Source organism: Elephantulus edwardii, unplaced genomic scaffold, assembly GCF_000299155.1.
Source record: "Elephantulus edwardii isolate Elephantulus edwardi_28Jun2011 unplaced genomic scaffold, EleEdw1.0 scaffold00097, whole genome shotgun sequence".
Classification (NCBI taxonomy): Eukaryota; Metazoa; Chordata; class Mammalia; order Macroscelidea; family Macroscelididae; genus Elephantulus; species Elephantulus edwardii.
In genome coordinates this window covers 8,384,661-8,393,648 of record NW_006399847.1, presented here as the reverse complement: position 1 = coordinate 8,393,648, position 8,988 = coordinate 8,384,661, and the positions used below count along the sequence as shown (strand labels likewise).

At 38.4% G+C, this 8,988-nt stretch overlaps 1 protein-coding gene across 1 annotated transcript in view; it reads right to left on the bottom strand.

The window, feature by feature from the left end:
- ARHGAP28 (Rho GTPase activating protein 28) overlaps nt 1–8,988 on the bottom strand; it is a 326,300-nt gene that overhangs the window by 312,065 nt on the left and 5,247 nt on the right. The window lies entirely within an intron of this gene.

Here is an 8,988-nt window from a genome sequence, read left to right as displayed (position 1 = left end):
GAGGTTGGTGCAGGATAGAGCAGGGTTTAGGGCTGGTGTGCATAGGGTCGCTATGAGTCGCAAACGACTCAACGGCACATAACAACAACAACAACTGAGGGTCTCAACATTTGCACTACACAAATTACATCATCCTCTGACTATAGCTTTAAGCATTTGTTTAACTCTCTGCTCTCTGATCCTTTTTTTCTTCTTTCTTTCATCACCATTTCTTTTAAGCTTCTGATAGAAATTTGCTTACAAAAATCTATGGGCTTTTAAAACTTAGAGAATTTTTCTTCATAGAGTTCATGAACTTGGATCAGATAATGTATTTTGTGGCAAAAGTATAAAAAGAACAACAGATTATACGACTACTGATACCCCTTTACATCTGATTGTCATTTTATCTGGGAGGGAGGTAAATAAAATAGAGTCAGTGAGAACACTGAATGCTGACTTAATAATTTAAGTAATAAGTCAAGTAAAGATCGTTACTATGATTAGGTGACTCACAGCAACCCAATGAACAACATACCTGATCCGTGTTCTATTCTACGCTCTCCTCAGCCTCTCAAACACACTTGAGGCCATGGCTGCAGTCACTGGATCAATCCATCTCATTGATTGTCTTCCTTTCTTTCACTAACCCTCCACTTTTCCAAGCAAAATGTCCCTTTCTCAGGGATAGCCTCTCCTAACAACATGCTCAAAGTATGAGAAAGGAAACTTTGTCATCTGTGCAGAGTCCAAAACATATCTCTTTTTTGGTTTTTTTTTTTTTTTTGGGGGGGGGGGTGGCAGTCCACTGGATGTTCAGGACTCTTCTCCAACACCTCAACTCAATGGCATCAATTTTCTTTCATCATCCTTTTTCCTATTCAGTTCTTAGATAGATAGCAAGTGATTAAAAAGAACATGGCCTGACTAAAGCACACTTAATTCTTCAAATTGACATCATTGTTCTTCAGTATTTTGGCGAGGTCCCCAACAGTGAAATTGCGATGCATCCAGGCTAATGCAATGTGTGTCCTGGTCTCCTGACTGATGGTATCTTTTCTGCTTCTATCATTATATTGTTTATTAGTCTAGTGGTAAAGATTTTTGTTTTCTTGTTTTTGCAATATAATCCATAGTGAAAGCTATAGTGCTAGATCTTCTGCAGCAAGCATTTCAAGTTCACTTTCAGCAAGTAAGATTATATTGTCTGCATAAAATGAGCTATTGATGTATCTTCCTCTGATGTTACTGCCACATTCTTCTTCATAAGAGTCAAGCTTCATGAATTATTTGCTCAGCATACAGACAAAATAGGTATGGAGAAAGGATACAACCCTAACACACCCTTCTTGATTTTAACCATGCAGTGAGAGAAATTTAAGTTCATCATTAGAAAGGTATATTAACAAATTTTTCTAGTAAGATCCATAGATGGAATAGAAAATCAGTACAAGTAAATTTGAGAAGAAAATAATATTTGTCTCTTCTTAAAGTTATCTCCCCAAGATACCGATTCATTACAAAGGACAGTCACTTTACAGTAGAGAGAACTGGTAAGTAGACATCACATTCACTAGATGACCAAAGTTATCATCAAGAGTAATGGCATTGAAAAACAAGGAACTCATGCAATATCATTCAAAATGGGTGACTCTGGAGGACATTATGCTGAGTGAAGTACCTCAGTCACAAAAGGACAAATACTTCACAGTGCCCCTATTGTAAAATGGGACTGACATAGGGATTGAGGGGAGACTGAGGAAGATGGGATAAATAATGTATACTGTGTTGAAACAGATGAGGGAGAAAACTGTTTAAAAGGGTTATGTGATGAGGTAATATTGTTATGACAGGAGTCTAACACAAAGGCTGAATAGTGGAGTGGACCTGGGAGGAGGGATTGTAAAACAATGAAAGAATTTTCAAAGAGAAGAGTGTACTGGAGGGAGAGGTGGGCAGGGAGAAAAGTGAAACAATGAATGAATGGATATCCAAATTCTCTGTAAATTTTCATAAAAATTAATAAATAAATGATAAATTTTTTTAAAAAACAAGCATAATGGCATGTCCACAGTTTGGTGTTTCCTCAAAAAGTTGACAGTAGAAACTCTATATGACCCAGCTATTCCATTACGAAGGAATATACCCCAAGGGAATTAGAACTGAGACACAAACAGAGATTTCTACATCAATATTCATTGAGTATTATTCTTTGAGCATGGAAACAGCCTAAACGTCCAACCACAACGAAAAGGATTAAAGAAATTGTAGCATATTTACACAATGGAATACTATGCAGCACTTAGGAGCAAGAATTTTGAAAAATACTACATAACTTCAGAGAGACTAGAGAGCTTTATGCTGAATGAACTCAACCTCATAAGGAAAAATATTGCATAAAACCATTATTGTAAAAATAGAAGGATAACTAGTAAAACATGTATGGAGACCCAAAGGAGGATGGGGTGGGAGCAGAGAGGTGAGGATGGATAAGGGTGAAATCACAGGTTTGCACAGTTTAGTGATGGAGGGAGAGGGTAAAGGAAATGGGAAAAATCCAGCAGGGACCTGAAATGATAAGGCATAGTTCAATGGTGATTACTTTTATTAAGCATAATACATGAGAATGATTGTATGAAACACAATGTGAAACACAATGTATACAAACCCTGTGAGCAAACCAATATAAAATAAAAAAATTAAAAAGAAAAATGTATTTTCAAAAAGAGTAATGTTATATCAACATCTTTTAAGCTATGAGGCTCAAAACTACTAATGTGAAATTCTCATCCAAAATGCAAAAACTTCAAACTAATCTTGAGCACGAAAGACTAATTCAAATTGAGAGACATTCTACAAAATAACAATCTATTCTTCCCAAAAGGACCAAGATCCCCAAAGAAAAGGGCAAGTTGTCATCTATGGGAAGGGATTCAAGAGACACGTGAGAACTCAATTCAGTGTAAGATCTAGTTTAAATTCTGGAACAGAAAAAAGAAGCAGTTGTGGCAAAACTAGTCACATCAGAATAAGTCCATAGTTTAGTTAACAGGTTATTTCAATGTTTCTGGTTTTAGTTTTTACAATGGTACCGTTGTTGACTATGCAAAGGCATTTGACTGTGGGGAGCACAACAAATTGTGTCTAACCTTGAGAAGAATGGAAATAACCAGAACACTTAATTGTGCTTATGTGAAACCTATTCTTGAACTAGGAAGCAGTCCTCAAAACAGAACAGGGAAACACTGAATGGTTCAAAATCAGGAAAGGACTGAGTCAGGGATGCATCCTATCCTCATACCTTTTCAGTCTATATGAAGAACAGATCATTTGTGAGGCTGGACTTTATGAGGAGGAATGTGGCATCAGGATTGGAGGAATACTCATCAGAAGCCTGTGTTATGCAGATGACAACCCTACTTGCTGAAACGGAGAAGGACATGAGGCATTTGCTGCAAAAGGTCAAGAACTCCAGTCTTCAATATGGACTGAAGCTCAACATCGAGAAAACAAAGATTCTCATCATTGGGCTGATTGGCAGCTTTGAGATTGTTAACAATTTCAAGCTTGCTTGATTCCACAATCAACACTCTTGGCACCAACAGTCAGGAAATAAAAAAATGAATTGTAATGAAAAAATCTACTGTCAGGAACCTCTTTAGAGTATTGAAGAGCAACGATTATGTCAGTCTGGAGATTCAGGCCATGTTGTTGTTGTTATGTGCCGTCGAGTCACTTGCAACTCATAGCGACCCTATGTACAACAGCCCTAAACTCCACTCTGTCCTGTGCCAATCGCACTGTCTCTGACACTCCCATCCCAATTATCCCAGTCACTGAATCAATCCACCTCATAGAGGGCCTTCCTCTCCTGCGCTGTCCCTCCACCCTCCCAAGCATGATGTCCCTCTCTAATTACTTGCTATGCATCAGAGAGCTGGACGATGACTAAAGATGGTAGAAGAAGAATTGATGTCTTTGAATTATGGTGCTGGAGAAGAGTGTTGAACATACCACTGACTGTTAGGAGAAGAAACAGGTTTGTCTTCTAGAGGGTGAAACTAAGCTGCTCCCTGGAGGCTAGGATTTTGGACACATGGCCAGGAGGGACCAGTCCTTGGAGAGGGACATCATGTTTGGAAGGGAGGAGGCACACTGTAAGAGAGGAAGACTCAGGATGAGATGGATTTAACTCTGTGACTTAAGGAGTGGGATTAGGTCTGTCAGAGATGATGAGATTGACTCAGTATAGGGCAGGGTTCAGAGCAGGAGACTCGATGGCAAATAATGGTACATAAGAACCACCACTATTATGTAAGATGTTAACATTAAGGAAAGTAGTAGAAGGGTACACAAAGACTCTCTGTGTAAGTCTAAAATTATTTTAACATAAAATTTAATAAAAAATCAGCATCTTCACCCACATGGAGGTGATTGTACAGCACCCCAAGTTCCCTGAATTTTTGTGGCTATGGTAGGAATTAATAATAAGGAACAACTGAGCAGGTTAAAAAGGGATAGAGCAACTGGCCAAATGTTCAGCCAAATGACATGATCAAAGGAAATGGGCCAGATGTTTCCCACCAGCACCACATATGGAGGCCCTTAAGCTCAGCAGGGAGTCCACTGCAAAAGGAAACCAGAGACACTAACTCTGGTTTCAACCATAACACAAGGAACAGACTATAAATACCTCATTCTCTTCTAAGAAACCTATACCCATCTTCTAACTTTTCTAGAAAAAGCATACCTGCTATTTTTCTGGCACAGCGTAAAAGTACATGCATAGCTCCCATAGACCTTCGTAAATGTCTCACTTAACAAGAGTTGACATTTTAAAGTACTGTATAAGACCATTATTATAGAATGAGTATGAGGATCCAAGGCGGGGGGGGGGGGTGCTTAATCATAGGGTCATGTAATTTGATGATTGGAGGGAGGGGTAGATAAAGGAAAGGGGAAAGAACTGTGTGAAATGAACTTTGTATGTATAAAATTTTAAAAAAGAAGGAAAAATATGTTTTCCTATGTTAATTAAATTTATTCCAGAAAGATAACCAATAAATATGTTATTAAAATTTGCTAAATGCAGGGAGGGGTTCCCTTCAATATAAAATATTTACTTTTTGACCATAATTCAATTATAATCCAATTAGTCCCATTAAGAGTTACTGTAGTATTATAAATCAATTTATGAAAATAAATTTCCTTTTTATGAAAGTTTTAATATTGTCTTAGAATTAGAATTCCTAGGACAGCCTTGGTTTACTTCTATATTTATTTTTGAGGAAAAGTTGATTCTTTCCCTCTTCTATTTCTGTCCTCTCTCAGGAAGTTTATGGTATAATGAGATAAACATCAGACATAATTGTGGCCATTTTACGTCATACAGTCATGAAAAATATTGTGGATTATCATTTGTATGTAACCTAGAAAATCCTTGGAAAAACAAGGTTTTTATTCAGGTATTATTCATTTTGTACACATGTCATCTTTCTTGGATTCTCAATACTAGTCTAGATGGATAATCTGTTTTAAAAGTCAGATGATTCTAAATATAATCTCAGCTATAGGACAATATTGAGTATCATTTTTTATTTTCGCTGATCCTTTACAAATATAGACATAAAGATGGACTAATAAGGTCACTTTGAGTTGCAGGTGATTGGATGGCACATAAAAACAACAAATGGACTAATATAAATGCAGATACAAAATGTTTGTGAACTAAGGGGCAACTTTTCCACTTCCCAAAACACAGTTCTGACTCTGAGGCTCTTTGTTGCATGAATTCAATGTCTTTGTTGCAACGGTCTGGGTTACAGCCATGGTCTGAAAAGGCACTGGATACACAGGTCTCCATCCACCTTTATTGATGCTAGTTAAATGAATGGACAAAAAGCAAACAAGAGAAAGAAGGAAGTGGCTTAGTTTGTTTTCCTAGTTGAGAATAAGCCTAGACTGCCCAACAGCCCAGAAACTCAAGCTGAAATGTTGCTTGTTACACCATTATTTCAAATGCCACAGCAAATTTCTCCATACAAACCAAAGAACACAACCTTAAGAACAAAGAAAGCACAATAGAATATTATCAACATAGTGAGCTTTTACCAGTGTCAGGAGAAAGAGATAGGTCAAGACAATGAACATATTAGATACTGTTGTTTTACTAGTGTCATCAAGTGGATTCAGACTCATGGAGCCTCTGAACAACAGACTGAATGAAACTTTGCCCTATTTTGCACCATCCTCACAATCTACACCACGCTCAATTTGTTACTATGGTCACTGTGCCAATCTATCTTGTGCATATTAGAGACAAAAAATATCAGTTTCGCTATGGTGAATATTGCTTTTAGAAAAAGAAATCTGAAGATGATTTGATGCCAATCTATCCAACCTAGAATCTTTTAGGCCCATATAATCCCCTTCTAAAGATCAACATATAATGATCTGGGATGGTTTCATTCATTACATTCCACACAATAGGGTCACTGCGTCAGAATCAATAGGCTCTTAGGTAATTAGAAAAATTATTCTCTAAGTCTTTGCAAAATTTGAGATGGGAACTAAAGATCAAACAGACATTTCAGTTTTAAATTCCCTCATTTTTCTTTCAATACATGGGTGTTTTTTGTTTTTGGGTTTTTTGGTTTTGCTTTGCCACAACTGATAAAGAAACACACTGCTGTCAATTCTAACTCAGCAACCCCATAAGATGGGTAGCACAATAACTAAATTTATTTGCTCCACGGCAGTGAAACAGACCCTCTGGTGGGTTTCCAAGGTTCTGCTCTTTACTTGAAGAGGAGGAGGGAAACTGGGGGTTCAAAATGCTGATCTTACTTTTAGTAGCACAATACTTCAATGCATTACACTACCAGGCCTCCATGAGAGAGAGATCACATATGTTAGCTCAGTCCTTTTCATGAAAAACAACTGTGATTAAAATTTATAAAATAAGATGGTGTGCGCGCGCACGCGCGTGTGTGTGTGTGTGTGTGTGTGCGCAACATGTATTAATCAATACATTAGGTGGCAATCTGACCCCCAGCCTGAGTAACTGGTTGGTAAACTTTGCTGGTTACTTATTCTAGTAACTGAAAGAGTAGAGGCCACAAAAGAAATAAGGAAAGCCAGCCAGCTTCAGTGTAATTGCTCAAGTTGCATCAGTCAGTAAAAGCAGGAGAGGCCCAGGGACCTTACCTTCATGTTTTCAAGAAGAGCTAGAAATCTAGGTTTACATCTGAAGTCTTGATTTTGAAATGTTGCCACTTACTGCAAATTTCTCCCTTAAAATCTTAATGGTCTAGAAGTAAACATTTCTTAGGGTCATTTCATATGACCAATGCCTAGTATTTTTATGGCCTATAGTAAGTACAAACTGATTGGTTCTCCTTTTGAAAAATCTCTCCATTTTATCTTAGTCATTTTATAAAAATGGTGGTTGTTTTGTTATTAGATGTCATCGAGTTGAGTACAACGTACAGTGACCCTACGAAAGATCCTATCCTGTGCCATCCACTCACTTTCCGATACACTCAAGCTCACTGTAGCAGTCACTATGTCAATCCAGTTGGTTGAGGGTCTTCTCTTTTTCACCAAGCCTCAGCCTTCCCAAGCATGATGTCACTTTCTAAGTAATAGCTTCTCCTAGCAACATGCCCAAAGTATGTAAAATGAAGCTTTTTATAATCCTTGCCTCTGAGGAGAACTCTGGCTGCACTGAATGCAAGCCATATTTGTTTGTTCTTTTGGAAGTCCATGGGATAAAAATTTAAAACTGTCATTGTCTTATGGTGTCATTGTCAGGGAGTCGGACTGCTAACCTAAGGGCAGTTAGGTATGTCCGAACCTTCTAGAAACTTCTCAGGAGATAGAGGACATGATTACAGCCTCCAAAAACCCACTGCAAGGCCAGCTATGAGTCCACTCCAACTCCATGGCAATGAGAGCTTGTTGTGCTTATTTATTGAGATACAATCATGCACCAGACATACTCTCCGGACTCAGGATATTATTATTATGGTTGTTGTTGTTGTTGTTGTGTGACTTCTAGCCAATTCTCACCTACAGCAACCCCATACAATAGAGTAGAACTCCTCACAGGTTTTCTCAGGTGTGACCTTCAAGGAAGCAGCTCTCCATCCAGGCCTTTCTCCTTGTAGCTGCTTGGTAGGTTCCATCAGTTAGCAGACAGAACACTAAAAAGGGATACAATTGTGGGGAGAAACGGACAGAGGATAGAGAGGAGTGAGTGGGACAGGGAGGATGGTTTACATGTTAATGAGATAAACTGTCCAACAAAACTAAAAAACACAAATTCTGGCGGCACATAGGCCTGGAAAACAATACTTTCAACATTGATTCACTTTTAAAAACTTTTTTGTTTTACTTTAATCTATGCTATAAAGAGTTGAGTGTACTGAAGAGCAATGATGTCAGTCTAGAGACTAAGGTGAACCTGATCCAGGCTGTGGTCTTCACAATTACTTGCTATGCATCGGAGAGCTGGACAATGACTAAGGATAATAGAAGAAGAATCGATGCCTTTGAGTTGTGATGTTGAAGAAGAGTATTGAATATTCCATGGACTGCTAAGGACAAACAGGTCTGTCTGGAGAGGGCGAAACTAGACTGCTTGGAGGCAAGGATTTTGAAGCTCCATGTTATATACTTTGGGCATGTTGCCAGGAGGGACTGGTCCTTGGAAAAGGGCAACATACCTGGGAGGATGGAGGGACAGCACAAGAAAGGAAGAGCCTGGATGAGATGAACTGACTCAGTGACTGAGGTAATAGGGGTAGATTTGTCAGAAACAATGAAATTGGTTCAAGATAGAGTAGGGTTCAGGTCACTATGACTATCAAGCAACTCGACAGCACATAGCAACAAATAAAGAGCTGAAGTATCCAACTCCTTGCTGTGGTAAATAATGCTGCTATGCACATGCTGTTGTTTTTGTTTTGTGCCGTCGAGTCGTTTGCAACTCATAGCGACCCTATGTAC